The following is a 19,062-nucleotide window of genomic DNA, read 5'->3' as shown; positions in this document are numbered from 1 at the left end:
ATTCTCTCAAAGTTGGGAAAAGGAACAGGAAGACCAATGTTACGGGTTTATGAACCATAAATTGACTGTAAAATCCTATCAAACAAATGTCTAAACGTGAAACTAAAAGTTTCTACTGTCAATCTGTCATATTAACCTGGCCTGGCCCAAAATATCATATTTATACAAATTGATATATAAAATAAATTATATATTTTAAAATTTAAAAATGAGAAAAAAAAAGAATATAAAAGGAATGGGGGAATACAGAAGACCTGCCTTTCCATTGAGAGTTGGTTGATTTTTCAATTCCCATTAATGAAAAAAAAAGATTATCTGTTTTCTTGAAATTTTTGGGAATTTCCCAGTTTTTAAGTCTCTATTACCTTGATAAATGGTTGTCCTAGTACTTTTCGATATTCTGTCGTTTCAGATTTATGATCTTTGCATTATTATGGTTTGTATTTTTAAGACTTTAGTTTGGCTACATATGCAATGGTTTATAAAACTATTATATTTATCATTTTCAGAATATTTATCACTTCTATGAATTGCTGTAATAACATTTGAAGATACAATGGCATAAGTTTCAAGAAGCCTTTAAAAGTCTGTTGATTCCTTTAATACATAAAAATTTCCTGGTAACATCCGCCTTTCTTGCTTCTAAAGAAAAAAAAGAAAAAGAAAAAAGAAAAGACAAAAGAAAAAGTAGGACAAAATTAGTCCATGAACATTTCAATGCTACATCCATGAATGCATTTGGTTTCATGAGAAATGTATTTTTGGTCAAAAAACTGTCACGCCCCGGATCCGGATCCGTGACACGGCCGTGCTATTGCCGACTACCGCCCACAATAGCACGCAGCCTCATACCTGGGAAATAGGGTAGTCAAACCAACCAAATCTTTTCATGTGTATTCATCTAGTACAACATGCTGGTCAGTACCCAAATACAGAGCTTCTACGTAGTTTATATACACAAAAGTATATACTTGCTTTACCCCAAAAGAAAGAAGCGCTAATACCAAATTAACGTGTCTCTGGCAGCTATCAGTGGTGAGGATCTGAAAGAAAAAAGTAAATAAACGGATATGAGCTACACGGCTCAGTAAGTAATCCTGCATAATCCTACCGGATCAACCAGTAGACTAAACATGTAAATCAGGGTTTTGAGAAGCTGACATGCATGTTTATCTAATAATCATCCTGGCATAATAAGTATGCAATTTAAACAAAGCAGTAGTGCAAATCACAAAATTTTCATATTATATGCATATGAAATCGTGCCCCCCGGCATGCCGTGGTCCTTTTACTCTTGGATGCTACTGCGAAGTCAGACTCGGCCACTGGCGGGGCCAGCTCAGTTACTATTCAGCCACTGGCGGGGCAAGCTCAGTTACTATTCAGCCACTGGCGGGGCAGGCCCAATTCCAATTCAGCCACTGGCGGGGCAGGCTCAGTTACTATTCAGCCACTGGCGGGGCAGCTCAGTTACTATTCAGCCACTGGCGGGGCAGCTCAGTTACTATTCAGCCACTGGCGGCTCAGTCATTCTCAGTAGCATCTTTGAGCCCATTATAGTGCCTCTGGGCTAGCTAAGGCTTTACAAACTTACATGCATGATTAAAATATCAGTATCATCATGTCACATACATAGCCATAGCTTCTGGGATCATGCAAGTTACTTATGCATTGTAACATATCATGCATGAAACATATATACTTAAAATAAATGCTTAGGAAAACATTAATAACATGACATGATCCATAACAGGATTAGGACAGGTTACTTACTTTCTTCACAAATCATGTATACAATTCAAATTGTATGAAAAACACTGGTTCATCTTATAAAACATAATACAGGATCTACGATAAGATTAAGATAGATTACTTACGTCAATTCGCTTTCCAAATTGCTCAAGTCCAGGTGACAAATCCTTAATCACCTAAAACAACATAATAGGGATTACATTATTCCCTATTTATTTATTATAAAATCTCTTAGTTCATCATATTATGAATTTACTTGCTTGGATCCCATCCAAGGATTTAGCCCAAGTCCAATTTGAAGCCTTTGGGGTTCGATTTAAAACCAGATTGGGTCTGCTGGAACTAACTCAATTTAATTGGGTTCGGACCCAAATCAATTTGGGCTTAATTCGGTTCGGATTTGACCCAATTTGCAGTTTGGGCTCGTCCAGACTTAGCCCAATTTAATTAGGCTCGGGTTCAGGTTCAATTGGCTAAATCAATTTCTTATTATTGGGCTTAACGGGTTTCGGACCCGAACCCGATTCCGGCCCGTTAACCCACTCTTTTCTTTTCTCTTCTCTTTTTCTTTCTTTTCTTTTCTTTTTCTTTTTCTTTTCTTTTCTTTTTTTTTTTTTCTTTTTCTTTTCTTCTCTTCTCTTCTCCTTTTTCTTTTCTTCTCCTTCCCGAAGCTTCCTCCCCTCCTCCTCTCTTTCCTTCCTTCTCTCCCGATCTCCCCCTTCCTCTCTTCTCCGACGATGGCAGGACGGCGAGCGGAGGGGAGGATGGCGAGCGGAGGGAGACGGCCCACGACCGGCGGCGTCCGCGGCCAAGCCCCGCGGCATCCCCGGCCGAGCCCGCGGCCGAGCTCTCGGCTTCCCCGGCCGAGCCCGCGGCCGAGCTCTCGGCTTCCCCGGCCGAGCCCGCACCGGCGACGCTCACGGCCGTACACGGCAAGTCCCCTCCTCCTCTCCTTTCTCTCTCTCTCCTTGGTTCCGATCGGAAGCCCTAGCCATTTCGGCCGGTCCTCCGGTCTTCTTCTTCTCCTCCGGCCGGATCTACGGCCTCTTCCTCCTCTCTCTTTCTTTCTTTCTTTCTTTTCTTTGGTCCTTCCCCTCCGGCACCACCCCATATTCTCTCTCTCTCTTACTCCCAAACCCTCTCTCTTCCTCTCTCCATTTTCCCCTGTGAAGGAAGAAGGGGGGTTTGGGAGGGCCGAGCCACAGTCGGCAGTGCCACCGCCGAGCTCGCGGCGTCCACAGCCGCGCCTGCGGCTGAGCCCACGGCCGCGCCTGCGGCCGATGCCCGCGGCCACACACGGGTGAGTCCCCTCTTCCCTCTCTCCTTTTCTTCTTTCTTTCATTTTCTTTTCTTTCCTCCCTTCTTCTTCTTCACTGAGACCCCCTATCCCACTGAAGAAGAAGAAGGGGAATGGACTCCGGCCGACTGCAGCCCCCTACCGAGAGCCGGCAGTGACTGCAACTGAGGTCCATGGAGTCCCTCCTCTATTTTTATTTTGGTAACAGGAGCTTACCATTTCCGGGGATGACCTGCGGTGCCTCCTCTCCAACACCTCTGCCGACTTAGGGGTTCCTCCTTCCTCTTGGAGCTTCCGGGCTCTCTCTCTTTCTCTCGTTCGGTGTTTAGGGGGTCTGTCATTTTGGGGTTGCCGGCATAGGCTTAAAGGACTGTTTAAGGATGAGACCCCCTCTGAGAGGTCCCTTCCCTCTCCATTCCTCCATACCTCGGGACTGGCCGCCGCCCCCCTTGTCTCCGGCGCGCCGGCAGCGGCTGTCAGCAGGGGTGAGGGTCACCCCTCCCTGTCGGTCTTATCCCTTCGTTTTTATTATTTTTTATTTCAATCCTTATACAGCACTGCCCACAGTGGAATTTGGGCCCAACCCTTAACTGGGCCCATTTCTTATTGGGCCTAGTAGGTTCTGGGCCCGGACATTACATCCTACCCCCCTTAAAATAAATTTCGTCCTCGAAATTAAACATACCCTAGGTTCTGGTTTTCAAAAGTAGTCAACCATTGAGTCATCCTCTAGTTCTCGGTTAGTCTCCCTCTTAAAATGCTTGCTGATAAGATTTTGGCAAAATCATGGCACCTCAAAACTTGAACCTTTCCATCTATGACACGTAGGAGTTCTTTGATCTCTTTCAAAAGAGGACTAATCTTCCTGCCTTAGATTTTAAATGCTATGATTCTTGGCCCAAGAAATTAATTGCTCTCGATTAAGTCCACACAACGGTCGTAATCGGGTTAATAGAAATAGGTGAGAGCATTAGCATCACATACTTTTCATAATCTATAATCTTCTTTCTTCTCTTAACCTTGCCTACAATTTTATGATCAACTTTTATCCTAGCAAAACTTCAAACCCCTTTTAGATAGGTAGATCAAAGATGTCATAGCTAGGAGTAGGGAATATTTCAGGTCTAAGCCCAACCAAGGCACCATCAATCCGTTAATACTAAATTTAAGATGCCAAGATTCTCCCGGGAGTTACCAATAATAGTAAAACTCATGGGTGAAGATTATACAGCTCTCTCTCTAGATTATTCATAGAATCAACATCTTAATTCTGAATAAGAAGATCAAGTTTCTTTGTCAAAGTATCAACTGCTCTCGATTACCCGATCTATCACAAGATTAGATCATAAACAACTTCAATCCACCCTTGATAGTTATTCATCAAAGTCAATTGACAACCTTAATTTCTTTCAATCAGATGGAGGGTTGATATTAATTAAAGAAACTCAAGCTTCAAGTTTAGGAGGACGGAGGTTTATATCAGCATATTCCAGATCTGAGATCAAAATTGATGATCCGTTAATTCTAGTCTCGAGATGCTAAGAATTTCTTAGCATGACATAAAACTGGAGAATTTAAGGTAGCACAGCGATATCCCAAAAAATCCGATCATTTTCTTTTCATTTATCAAGGAAAATCCTACTACAGAAGAAAACAGATCAAATCTTTTATTATTACAACTTTCCGAATCAATGGAATAATACTACAGACCAACTTAGAGAACTAATTCAGCCCACTATGTTTTCGCTGCGCACTCTGATTCAAAACATCAATTTTTTTTTTTTTTTTTTGAATTCATTAATAACTTTTGATCGCCATACTATTTGTCTACCAACAGAACTATTTAATCCTTCATATGTATTTGCACTTCAAATCTTTCCTCCATCTAGATCATATGTTACTTAGCTAGAACTTCCTTTTACCTTTTCATGAACGAGTACAGAAAGGGTATCCCAACATAAGATCCCCTTAAATAAGTAACGATGCTTTAAATAAATTTTACATTTTCAGCAACTTCATTCATATAAAATGAGCCAAAAATATTCTTCAAGATTGGAAATTATCCCAGAATTTACTAAATGACTTTCAATCAAAATACCAATCTTACATTGTAATTTGAAAAGATCTAATATGTCACATTCCAAGTAAACAAAGGAGAAACTCTTAAATGTCATTCTCAGATATATTTTCTTTCTATACAATAGTTTCATGCATAATTGTCATACCGATTTTAACCTCGAAGAATATAAAAGCTTTCCTTGTCCAAGCCTTAAACAACTTATGAATGAACCCTATCTTGCCATCAAAATAATTAACTTCAAACTAGAAGTATTATCCACAGTATCCGGTATCAAGTTAAACTTCCAAAATCACCTATATACTGATACACCAATAATCACCATGTACCTTAATATTCCATAGCTAGTACTCCACTTAATATCAGTCAAAATATACTTTAATCATAATCCAAAATACAAATTACTCCATCGAGAAATCTCCAAACTAGCTTATTCTTATTTTGGCATGGCTCGCTACCATTCTGTTTGAAAACATCAAAAATTTTTTGTAGTCTTGAATCTTGAATTCTGATACCATCCCTGTCATAATCATGCCCCTCGAATGATTTTGTATTAGTCCTAACTTCTTTCTTTTTGTTGCTCATTGTCACCTATCAAAATATTTGTGTCAAGCAATTTTCGTGACTGACCGATGATACGACCAATAAAATCTTTTCTTTCCTTTCCGGTTATGCGGAATCTCACTAAATGAGACTTAACTACCCATTTCCTTATTAAAGCTTAAAATTTTTACTCATGGTTAACCTATTGCTCTGATACCACTAGAATGTCACGCCCCGGATCCGGATCCGTGACACGGCCGTGCTATTGCCGACTACCGCCCACAATAGCACGCAGCCTCATACCTGGGAAATAGGGTAGTCAAACCAACCAAATCTTTTCATATGAAAGCATTCTTAGTACAACATGCTGGTCAGTACCCAAATACAGAGCTTCTACGTAGTTTATATACACAAAAGTATATACTTGCTTTACCCCAAAAGAAAGAAGCGCTAATACCAAATTAACGTGTCTCTGGCAGCTATCAGTGGTGAGGATCTGAAAGAAAAAAGTAAATAAACGGATATGAGCTACACGGCTCAGTAAGTAATCCTGCATAATCCTACCGGATCAACCAGTAGACTAAACATGTAAATCAGGGTTTTGAGAAGCTGACATGCATGTTTATCTAATAATCATCCTGGCATAATAAGTATGCAATTTAAACAAAGCAGTAGTGCAAATCACAAAATTTTCATATTATATGTGTTACGGGGGAAATAAGCCGCCATGCCCCACGTGACCGGCACGCGCGCCCAGGAAGACTACGGCTGCCCTTTGATCCAGCAATCCGACCCCGAGTCGGACGTCCTCGGCTCCGCAGCCCGACCCCGAGTCGGCTGCCCCTTGATCCAGCGCTCCGACCCCGAGTCGGAGATCTCTTGATAACGACAGGCTATTCCCCAGAGGCACGCCGCGGCCTCCTGCTCCACTACTCCCTGCAACGGCTGTATCCGATGCTGCTCCACGATCTCCTGCATCAGCCGTACAAAGCGGAGCCCCACTATGCCCTGACGTGGCCGTACCCGGTGCTGCTCCACGACGCCCTGTAACGGCCATGTCAGTGGCCACACCATCGTGCCCCACGATAACGAACCCCCCCTGAGAGACCCCCCAGCCAGGTATATATGCGGCTGGGGGGAGAAAGGGGGGAGGTGAGCAATATCTCCCAGAGCACTCTCTTACTTGCGATTATCACCTCTCCTCCTCCTCCAATCTCCTCTGACTTGACCGTCGGAGGGCCATCACCACCCTGGTGGTGGTGAAAGGCTTGTTTGCAGGTTTCTTGGCGGAAGGTGGAGCGCGACCAACACCAACCAAGACAACTCAGACGGAACCCCGTTCACACCGCAGTGCCAATCGTTCTCGGTTTGGACCACCAGCAACAGTTGGCGCTAGAGGAAGGGCCGAATCTTAGAACGATCGTAATGGCACGGCGAGGTGGTCGTGGAGCTTCCAATGCTTCCGGTCGCGGAGCCTCTCGCGCCTCCGGCCGAGAGGCTGCTGCGTCCCCAACGCACTCTCAGCAGCACTCCACCGCCCCTTCTCCCATTCAGACGGTCGAAGCTGCCCAGTTCGACCAGCTAGCCCAGCAGGTTCGCACCCTCGCGGAGGCAGTGCAGAATCTGCAGGGCGTGATCTCTCGGGTGCCGCAACGGGCTCAGGAGCCGCTGCCCCCCGAGCACTCGCCTCTTCCTCACAACCCGCGCTCCTTCCTCTCCCATGGAGAGGAGCGCCGGCGCGAGGAGGATTCTCGAGTGCGGTCCATTCTGCCAGGACCTTCTCATCGGAGCTGTGCGGGGTACGAGAGGCGGACCCGGGCGCGTTCTCAGACACCCCAGTCCTCGAGGGGCCCGCACTCCAGTCGGTCCCCCTCGCGCCGCTCCTTGTCCCCCACCCACCGGTCGCGCTCCCTGGACCGGCGGGTGGACGATCTCCACAGACAACTCCAGGTCCTGAAGGGCCACTCCAAAGATCCCTTCGCTGACTTGGAGATCTCCTCCCAGCCGGCGCTTGCCTCGAGGATCCTGCGGACCCCGAACCCGCCGGGGTTCAAAATGCCGGCGATCGAACCCTACGACGGGGCGGCGGACCCGCGGGACCACGTGGAGAGTTTCAGGACTCTTATGCTCCTCCATGGAGCATCGGATCCGCTCCTCTGCAAGGCCTTCCCGGCGACCCTCCGTGGCCCGGCAAGGGCATGGTTCGCCGGCCTGGAGGCTAACTCCATCCAGTCCTTCGACCAGTTCACCCGCTTCTTCATCAGCCATTTCGCCGTCAGTAGCAGGCGGCGACTGGTCTCCGACTCCCTCTTTGATGTCCGGCAAAACGAGGGAGAAAGCCTGCGGGATTATCTCACCCGCTTCAACAAGGCTACACTGGAGGTCCGGAACCTGAGCCAGGAAGTGGCTCTCTCAGCCCTGAAGCGTGGCTTCCGGAAGGGCAGACTCACCTTCTCCCTGGACAAACGCCTGCCGCGGAGCTTCCCGGAGCTGTTATCTCGGGCAAACCAGTATGCAGACGCCGAGGAGGCAGCCTCCCACCGGAACAAGGAGGCCGCCGAGGCCCCTCTAAAGCCCGGGAAGAAAAGGCGAAAAGAGGCACCCCAGAGGAGGAGCCCGACGCCTCAACGCCGGCGCAGAAGCCCGTCACCAGCAAGGAACCACGGCGCCACACGCCCTCGTTCTCCGCACCGACGCTTCAACCGATACACCCCACTCCTGGCCCCCCGGGCCCAGATCCTCATGGAGGTCAAGGGGCGGGAGGACCTCCCGGTCCCGAGGCAGATGAAGAAGATCCCTGGGAGGAGGCCTTCTCGGGCGTACTGTGAGTACCACCGAGACCACGGCCACGATACCGAAGACTGCTTCCAGCTTCGGGACGAGATCGAGGCTCTCATTCGCCGAGGGCGTCTCGGTCGATATGTAAACGACCGACGTCCCCCGGCAGACCCGCGTCCGGTCGACCCGGCCCCTCAGGAGCCTCGGGAGCAGAATCGACCCGTTGCGGGAGTGATCCACACCATCACTGGGGGCTGCTCTCGGCCCGTGAGGAACGCAGGGGGCTCGGCGGAAGCATCAGGAGTGGCCGTCGCGAAGAGGCAGCGGGTCGGAAATGTAATCACTTTTTGTGATGAAGATGTAAAGGGGGTTCAGACTCCCCACGATGACGCCATGGTGATCTCTCTCACTATGGCGAACTATGATGTAAGGCGTGTTCTTGTGGATAGTGGAAGCTCAGCTGATATTTTGTATTACGAGGCCTTCCAAAAGATGAGCTTGTCCCGACAATTGTTGCACAAAACATCCACCCCCCTCATAGGATTCACTGGAGACGCTATCTCGGCCGAAGGTGTCATTGAGCTGCCTGTGACTGCGGGCGTTGCACCCGCAGAAGCCACGGTGCGACTCGGGTTCTTGGTCGTCCGTGTCCCCTCGGCCTACAACGCTATCCTCGGACGACCCGGACTGAACGCCCTTCGCGCGGTGGTTTCTACCTACCATTTGCTCATGCGGTTCCCCACGGCGGCCGGGATTGGAGAGGTCCGAGGTGACCAACCAACCGCACGGCAGTGTTTCCTAGCAACTCTCAAAGGGAAGAAGCCCATAGAGGCCCTAAGCGTCGAGTCCCTTGACGCCAGAGACGAAGTGGCCTTGCGGCACGGGGAGCCGGCCGAGGGCGTAATCGAAGTTCCCCTCGAAGAAGGCCGCCCGGACCGCACGGTCCGGGTCGGTGCCAACCTCGACTTGGAAGCTCGGCTCCGATTAGTGGAATTCCTCCGAGCCAATGCTGATGTGTTTGCCTGGTCGGCGGCCGATGTACCTGGGATCGACCCGGAGGTCATTTCTCACGCCCTCAACGTCGACCCGACCCACCGACCAGTAAAGCAAAAGAAGAGACACTGTGCCCCGGATCGGATCCGGGTGGTCGACCAGGAGGTAGACAAACTCTTGGAGGCAGGTTTCATAAGGGAAGTGAGCTACCCCGAGTGGCTGGCAAACGTCGTACTTGTCCGGAAGGCGAGCGGAAAGTGGAGGATGTGCGTCGACTACACCGACCTGAACAAGGCGTGCCCCAAGGATAGCTTTCCGCTTCCGCGAATAGACCAACTGGTCGACGCGACTTCCGGATATCAGCTGCTGTCTTTCATGGACGCCTTCTCCGGCTACAACCAAATAATGATGGCTCCACAGGACGAGGAGAAAACGGCCTTCATAATAGACAGGGGGCTGTACTGTTACAAGGTAATGCCCTTCGGTCTGAAGAACGCTGGCGCTACTTACCAGCGCCTCGTCAATAAAATCTTCAAGGAGCAGATCGGCCGGAACATGGAGGTGTACGTGGACGATATGCTGGTAAAGAGCCGCCATGCGGATCAGCACATTGCGGATCTGGAGGAGACCTTCGCCACCTTGCGGAAGTTTCGTATGAAGCTAAACCCAGCGAAGTGCGCCTTTGGTGCTTCGGCCGGGAGGTTCCTCGGCTTCATTGTCAACCAGCGGGGGATCGAGGCCAACCCGGACAAAATCAAGGCCATCCAAGATATGTCCCCTCCGACCAAAGTGAAGGAGGTTCAGGAGCTCGCTGGGAGGGCCGCCGCGCTCGGACGATTTGTGGCAAAATCGGCCGAACGCTGCCAACCGTTCTTCAAGGTGTTAAAGCGCCCGAAAGACTTCCTCTGGACGGCTGAATGTCAAGTGGCGTTCGACCAGCTCAAGGAGTACATGGCGTCTCCTCCCCTGCTGTCCAAGCCGCAAGAGGGGGAGATGCTCTACCTTTACCTGGCGGTCTCCCCAACCGCAGTCAGCGCAGTACTGGTTCGGGAAGAGGCAAAACTTCAGAAGCCCGTGTACTACACCAGCCGAGTCCTCCGGGATGCCGAGACGCGGTACACGAAGGCTGAAAAGATCGCCTTCGCGCTGCTGACTGCGACCAGGAGGCTTCGCCCCTATTTCCAGGCTCATTCTGTCACCCTTTTGACCGATCAACCACTGCGGCAGATCCTCAGCAATCCTGAGAATGCGGGACGGCTGGTGAAGTGGGCAGTAGAACTTGGTGAGTTCGACATCCGCTACCAGCCCCGGCCCGCCATCAAGGCCCAGGTGCTCGCGGACTTTCTCGCTGAGTGCACTGTGCAGGAGGCGGAACCTAGGCCGCCGGAAACACCCAGCCTCGATCTCCCGATCTGGACGCTCCACATTGACGGGTCGTCGAACCCTGAAGGTGGAGGGGCTGGGCTGGTCCTTACCAATCCCGATGGAGTGATAGCCGAGTATGCCTTGAGGTTCGGATTTCCAGTGACCAACAATGAGGCGGAGTACGAGGCCCTAGTCACGGGACTCAAACTCGCCAAGGAGCTCGGCATCCGGCGTCTGAAGGTCTTCACCGACTCCCAGCTGGTGGTCGGGCAGGTTCGAGGGGAGTTCGAGGCACGGAGCCCGACCATGCAGAGCTACGTCCGGAAGGTGCAAGCACTCATTCCCGACCTCGGCAGTATTGACATTCAGCAGGTCCCAAGGAGCGAAAATGCTAGGGCCGACAGGTTGTCCCGCTTGGTGGGCGCTGAGGCACACAACTTGTCAAGGGCGATATACCTGGAGACCCTAGATGCCCCGAGCATCGGCGAAGCTGAAGCGGTAATGGCAATTGATCCGGAACCATCTTGGATGGACCCGCTTGTAGCTTACCTCGCCGAAGGGATCCTCCCCGAAGATGAAGATCAAGCTCGGCGACTTGTTATGAAGTCCGCCCACTACGTACTCTACGAAGGGAGGCTGTACCGGACCTCGTTCACCGCCCCCCTCTTAAGGTGCCTCCGCCCTTCGGAAGCGGCTTACGCCCTCGGCGAAGTCCACGAAGGCATCTACGGATCGCACCTGGGGGCTAGGTCCCTGGCACATAAGATCATGAGGCAAGGCTACTATTGGCCGACCTTATTGGAAGACTCAAAGGATCACGTACGGAAATGCGACGCCTGCCAGCGCCACGCCAACATCCAGAGAGTCCCCTCTGTTCCCTTGGCGCCAATCACCGCCCCCTGGCCCTTTGCACAGTGGGGAATGGATATCCTCGGACCATTCCCCATCGCTTCGACCCAGCGGAAATTTTTGATTGTCGCCATCGACTACTTCACCAAGTGGGTGGAGGCAGAGCCACTGGCCATCATCACGGAGGCGCAAGTCCGGAAGTTCGTAAAGAAGAACATCATTGTCCGATTTGGGGTACCTCGGGTCCTCATCTCGGATAACGATCGACAGTTTGATAACAAGCATTTCCGAGACTTCTGCGAGGAGTTCGGGATCGAACATCGGTTCACGTCCGTGTCGCATCCCCAAACCAACGGCGAGGCCGAGGTCACAAATCGGACAATCCTCCAAGGTATCAAAGCGCGGATCGGACGGACGGGGCAAGCTTGGGTCGAGGAACTCGAGAATGTCCTTTGGGCGTATCGGACCACGCATCGGACTCCTACCGGGGAGACGCCTTTCAGCCTAACCTATGGTACGGAAGCCGTTGTCCCCGTAAAGCTCGGACTTCCCTCACCTCGGGTAGCCGCACACCGACCCGAGGCCAACTCGGAGCAACTCCGAGGGAACCTGGATCTCTTGGAAGAAGCAAGGGAAATGGCGCAGGTTCGGATGGCAATGTATCAGCGGAGGGTGGCCCGATATTACAACTCCAAAGTCCGACCGAAGCTTTTCAGAATTGGAGATCTGGTGCTGAGGCGAGCTAAGGCATCTCAACCTACGGAAGGTGGGAAGCTAGCGCCGAATTGGGAAGGCCCGTATAAAGTTCGTTGGGTAAACCGACCTGGCTCCTACCAGTTGGAAGCCCTAGATGGCCGAGAAATTCCAAGGGGCTGGAATTCCGCTAACCTGCGGATGTATTACCAGTAGAACAACAAGGCCAGAAAGACAATTTGAAAAGGTGCAACACTTTTCATTTCAATAATTTCTGGTTACAATGGCGTGCTCGTGTGATTACAAGGAATTCCCAGAGGGGAATTAGGGAGTAAAGAAAGCAAAGAAGAGGTGGAGAATCCGTGGAGCTGAGGACCGAGGATCCCAAACCCTCAACCCAAAGCAGCTGCAATCCCACCGGAAGTGGGTGCTTCTAACCGGAGGCGCCATCCAGCACCTCACCAAAAAGACGAGGAGCCGCCGCAGAAGAAGCTCCCGCTGCCCCCAGGGGAACGCCGCCTCCAAAGGATATTCCCATCCTCCCCAGTGGTAGGAAAGAGAAGGAATACGAGGGGGAAGAGCATATGGAGGCGCGGTCCCGGACTGAGCGTCTGGTGCAGAGCTCGATCGGGAGGCTGAACTTCAAGGAGGGGAGATGTGATCCCGGATGAAACGCCTAGAGCGGAGTTCCGCCGGGAAGACCCTCCTTGTTGATCCCAGATGAAACGGCTAGTTGGCTGAAGTCGCAAGGGGAGCGTCTCCCCTTTCCTTCAACAGGAGTCTCTCAGTCATATGCCAAGGAGGAGGTCCGCGATCCATGGCAACCTGAACAGCTCCGACTTGGCAAACTCCATCGTACCTGCACCTGTATTTATAGCCAAACTGCGGCCCCTTGGTCGTTCCGATGCGGGTGGCTCCAATAAATGCAGGCGCATTGAAACCGGAGCCGTTCCGGCTCCCGAGGCGTATCTCCCCGCGATTTCCTAAGCGTCATTCTCCTTAAACCGCATTCTTTGCGCAGGACAATCCGGGTGTCATGTACCCCTAGGTCCACATATCTCCGCTCGCGCCCAGGCCGTATCCTCCTCGAAGAACCCGCGTATCGCGGCCGCTCAACTAACACTCCTCGCAAGCAGCAGCTGGCGATCCGATTTCCCAGGTAACGCATTAATTAGCGTTTAATGCCCTTCTCGTGTTCCCCCAGGCAACGCTTAGAGAAAAGGAGAAACATGATCGCGGCTGGCCACGGAGAAACCCCGTCGGGCAGCGAGCGACAAGCGCACGACCAGCGAGCGGAATTTTCCGAGGCTCGGCCCTCGGATGCCTGGCTAGCCCGATGATCATCCCGGGAGCAGACTAGCCGGAAGCCCCGACCGGTCGCCTCGGCTTGCGCCAGCCTTGGCCGACCAACGAGTGGAATGTCCCGAGGCTCGGCCCTCGGATGCCTGGCTAGCCCGATGATCATCCCGGGAGCAGACTAGCCGGAAGCCCCGACCGGTCGCCTCGGCTTGCGCCAGCCTTGGCCGACCAACGAGTGGAATGTCCCGAGGCTCGGCCCTCGGATGCCTGGCTAGCCCGATGATCATCCCGGGAGCAGACTAGCCGGAAGCCCCGACCGGTCGCCTCGGCTTGCGCCAGCCTTGGCCGACCAACGAGTGGAATGTCCCGAGGCTCGGCCCTCGGATGCCAGGCTAGCCCGATGATCATCCCGGGAGCAGACTAGCCTGAAGCCCCGACCGGTCGCCTCGGCTCGCGCCAGCCTTGGCCGACCAACGAGCGGAATGTCCCGAGGCTCGGCCCTCGGATGCCAGGCTAACCCGATGATCATCCCGGGAGCAGACTAGCCTGAAGCCCCGACCGGTCGCCTCGGCTCGCGCCAGCCTTGGCCGACCAACGAGCGGAATGTCCCGAGGCTCGGCCCTCGGATGCCAGGCTAACCCGATGATCATCCCGGGAGCAGACTAGCCTGAAGCCCCGACCGGTCGCCTCGGCTCGCGCCAGCCTTGGCCGACCAACGAGCGGAATTTCCTGAGGCTTGACAACCCTCGGATGCCAGGCTAACCCGATGATCATCCCGGGAGCAGACTAGCCTGAAGCCCCGACCGGTCGCCTCGGCTCGCGCCAGCCTTGGCCGACCAACGAGCGGAATTTCCTGAGGCTTGACAACCCTCGGATGCCAGGCTAACCCGACGATCATCCCGGGAGCAGACTAGCTTGAAGCCCCGACCGGTCGCCTCGGCTTGCGCCAGCCTTGGCCGACCAACGAGCGGAATTTCCTGAGGCTTGACAACCCTCGGATGCCAGGCTAACCCGACGATCATCCCGGGAGCAGACTAGCCTGAAGCCCCGACCGGTCGCCTCGGCTTGCGCCAGCCTTGGCCGACCAACGAGCGGAAATTTCCTGAGGCTTGACGGCCCTCGGATGCCTGGCTAGCCCGATGATCATCCCGGGAGCAGACTAGCCGGAAGCCCCCGACCGGTCGCCTCGGCTTGCGCCAGCCTTGGCCGACCAACGAGTGGAAGGTCCCGAGGCTCGGCCCTCGGATCCAGGCTAACCCGATGACCATCCCGGGAGCAGACTAGCCTGAAGCCCCGACCAGTTGCCTCGGCATGCGTCAGCCTTGGTCGACCAACGAGTGGAATTTCCTGAGGCCTAACCCTCGGATGCCTGGGCTTAGCGCCGGAAGAATTTCCTGAGGCCTAACCCTCGGATGCCTGGTTAGCGCCGGAAGAATTTCTGAGGCCTAACCCTCGGATGCCTGGCTTAGCGGCCGGAAGAATTTCCTGAGGCCTAAACCCTCGGATGCCTGGCTAGCGCCGGAAGAATTTCCTGAGGCCTAACCCTCGGATGCCTGGCTTAGCGCCGGAAAGAATTTCCCGAGGCCTAACCCTCGGATGCCTGGCTTAGCGCCGGAAGAGTTTCCTGAGGCCTAACCCTCGGATGCCTGGCTTAGCGCCGGAAGAATTTCCCGAGGCCTAACCCTCGGATGCCTGGCTTAGCGCCAGAAGAATTTCCCGAGGCCCAACCCTCGGATGCCTGGCTTAGCGCCGGAAGAGTTTCCTGAGGCCTAACCCTCGGATGCCTGGCCTAGCGCCGGAAGAATTTCGGGAGCCAGGAGTCAGCAAGACGCTACCGAGAGTTAAAAGAAAAAGAAGGACGAAGGCGAGATGAAGAAACATTCAACTTGCATTAATTTTTATTGTTTCAGGGCCGAGGCCCATACAATTTGGCAAAACCCCGGTATACAAAAAAAAAGGAGAAGACAACGAAAGGTACAAGAGGTCAGCTTGGAGGAACTCCCGGGTCGGGAACGTCGGGCTCGTCCGCAGGAGGTAGGGAAGCAGCAGGAGAACCAGCAGGCAATGGCGCCGGAGAGGAGTCGAGAAGGGAAATCTCGCTCAGGTCAACTTCGGGGTACTTAGCCGACACCCTTGCCAGGCCCTCCTCGAAGCCTAAGATAAAGGCTTCGGCCCCCGCGTCCGACGCGTCACGGACAAACTCGTCAGACTGACGATAGGTCTGTACTGCCTCCGACATATCATGAGCGAACTCGGCGGACTGGCGATAAGCCTCTACCGCCTGACGCCCGATTTCCGCACTCCTCTCGGCCAGCGCCGCCTCTGCCCGCTCCATAATCTGGGCTTTCGCCTCCAAGACCTTCGCCACAATCCGGCCTTCCGCCTCGGTGGAGACCCTCAGCAGCTCAGCCCGAGCCTCCTTGTGCTTCGCTTCGGCAGCAATGCGAGCAGCCTCAGCCTCCGTCAGGCGCGAATGAAGCTCCTGATCGCTCGCACGGGACTTCTCCAAGGCCGACTCCAATTCGCCCAGCTTAGCTTCAAGAGACCGGATTCGGTTGCGGGCGTTGTCGGCTGACCGCTGGGCCTTCTCCCACCTCTCCCGGTAGTCGGCAGCCTTCCGGGACTGCTTCTCGGCCCGCTCATCCGTCTTCTTGACCTCGCCCTCGAGACCCGAGGCAACCTTGAGCTGCTCCTGAGCCTCCAACAGTTGCCTTCTCGAGGGCAGCAAAGCCGAGTGCCCGCTCTTCGGCCTCCCGGAGCCTCGCCTCGAAGCCCCCGGTCGTCCTGCCTGCCACAGCCTGGCCTCCCTTTTCCACTGCTTTCAGCCGGTCCTCGGCCTTCGCCAGAAGCCCCGCCTGTTCCTTGTAGCACTCCTCCAGACGGATCATGTACTGGGCGAGCTAAGAAATAGGAAAAATAAGGGAGTCAGGCGGAGAACAACAGAGCCAATAAATGGTGAAAAGCGGCCAGAAGAACACTCACCGACATGAGACAGACACAGCTGGCAGCCCCAACGTCAGAGACCTCCAACTCCCGGACCCGCCGACGGTCCTTCTCCAGCAGCACTGTTTCGATGAGATTTCGGGCGCCATCGGTAGTGAAGGCAGACCCCGATTTCTCCCCAGAGCCGGACGGTGGTTCTGCAGCCTTACCCCTATCCATCGCCTGGGGAAGAGTCCGGCCGACCGCGCTTGGGGCGGGGGTCACCCCAGGAATTGATAGGGTCCCGCTCGGTCGGGGCCTCGGCGCGTCCCTCCTCGAGTCATCAGGAGCCGACCGAGTCGAAGGCCGGGTCGGGGATCGATCACGTCCGACCCGTCCGTCTCGGGCAGGCTCGGATGATACCTCCGGAGTAGCGGCAATCTTACCACCGGAGGGCTGATACAGCGTCAGCTGCCGGTCCGTGCCCACGACGTCTCCCTGATCGGTGGGCCCGGACTCGTCGGTCGGCGTCGGAGGCACCTCCTTACGGGACTTCTTCGCCGGTGGGGCCCCGCTCGGAAGAGCTCGTTTCCTCCTCTGGGCTGCTTCCAGCAGGGACGCCCTACCAACAGCCTTTGTCTTCACCGACCGCATGACGTCGTCGATCTCTGCAAAAAGGACGGGATAGTCGGAGACGGAGAAACCAAAGGAAAGAACGGGACGAAAGAAGGGAAAAAGTCAAGAAAGAATCGGTGGCGGACTCACGGTCGGTGGGGACCGAGCTCAGACCGACATTCACCAAAGTATCCTCGGAAATAAGGCGGGCCACCGGGGGGAGCTGGCCCTCGGCAACCAACCCCTTCAAGGCAGCCAAGCCATCGGACTCCTCCCTTGACAGTCTCGATAGGCTGATCGGAGACTTCATCGGGGTCTCCCAGGTCGCCCTGATTTCCCAAGAGGGATCTGCATCAACAAAAAAGAAGCGCTCCTTCCATTTGTGAATGGAGGTAGGAGCCTCCTTGACAAGGCCGCATCCTCGCCGCGCTGCGAAGCACCACCACCCTTTGTCCTGGGGGTGGCCGCTCAGGCTGTAGAACTCCCAAAAAACATTCAGGGTGGCGGGGATCTCGTGCATACGGCAGAGAACCTGGAAGACCGTCAGGGCCCGCCACGAGTTCGGCACCAGTTGCGTCGGTGCCACTCTTAAACCCCGTAGCACCTGCATGACCAAGTCCGAAGGGGGAAAGCGGAACCCGGCCTGGAGAATGCCCTCATTGATGGCGATCTTCCCTGGAGGAGGATGGGACATCCTCTCCTCAGGCCCCGGGAGCGTGGCGTTGCAGGCCTCGGGAAGGTGGTACCGAGCCACGAGTCTGTCTAAGTCTGTGGCGACCAGCTCCGACTTAATTTGGTCTGCCCTCACTTCGCCCATTCCTAATGGCCAATAAACCTACGGTCAGGAACGGGGACAGGAAGGGGGGAAAGACCGGAGCGACTGGAGTACACTAGTATAAGAGGGGAAAGTATGGAGAGCCCTAAGCTGAAGAATGGGGAAAACTCACCGGAAAAGAGGTAAGAGCGGCTCCGAGAGCGCCAAAGGAGAAACGAGCGAACAGTCCGACGGCAGCAACAGCGGCGCAAAGGGGAAACTTGAAAATATCTATAAAGAAGAAGACGGACGGGGAAAGGCCCCCGATTAAATAGGCGGAAAGGCAAGTGACGCCTCAATGACGCCAGAGGACGCCTGGCTGCCGAAGGGTCGCTCGCACCCCAAAGGCGAATCGACACCATTAAGGAAGGATGTCCGCCGAAATCCTCAGACTGCCGGGTCAGCAATAACCGCCATACGCCATAAAAAGGGCGGGGAGCTCGAAGCGCGCGCGCCTCTCCGAGGAACGGCGGCAATCCCGAAACATCACTCCCTTCACCCTGTTCCCCTTCTGGTTCCAGGCTCGGAAGTGGGGGGCTACTGTTACGGGGGAAATAAGCCGCCATGCCCCACGTGACCGGCACGCGCGCCCAGGAAGACTATGGCTGCCCTTTGATCCAGCAATCCGACCCCGAGTCGGATATCCTCGGTTCCGCAGCCCGACCCCGAGTCGGCTGCCCTTTGATCCAGCAATCCGACCCCGAGTCGGATATCCTCGGCTCCGCAGCCCGACCCCGAGTCGGCTGCCCCTTGATCCAGCGCTCCGACCCCGAGTCGGAGATCTCTTGATAACGACAGGGCTATTCCCCAGAGGCACGCCGCGGCCTCCTGCTCCACTACTCCCTGCAACGGCTGTATCTGATGCTGCTCCACGATCTCCTGCATCAGCCGTACAAAGTGGAGCCCCACTATGCCCTGACGTGGCCGTACCCGGTGCTGCTCCACGACGCCCTGTAACGGCCATGTCAGTGGCCACACCATCGTGCCCCACGATAACGAACCCCCCTGAGAGACCCCCCAGTCAGGTATATATGCGGCTGGGGGAAGAAAGGGGGGAGGTGAGCA

Source organism: Phoenix dactylifera, unplaced genomic scaffold (genome assembly GCF_009389715.1).
Source record: "Phoenix dactylifera cultivar Barhee BC4 unplaced genomic scaffold, palm_55x_up_171113_PBpolish2nd_filt_p 000328F, whole genome shotgun sequence".
Classification (NCBI taxonomy): Eukaryota; Viridiplantae; Streptophyta; class Magnoliopsida; order Arecales; family Arecaceae; genus Phoenix; species Phoenix dactylifera.
This window is presented reverse-complemented; position numbering follows the sequence as displayed.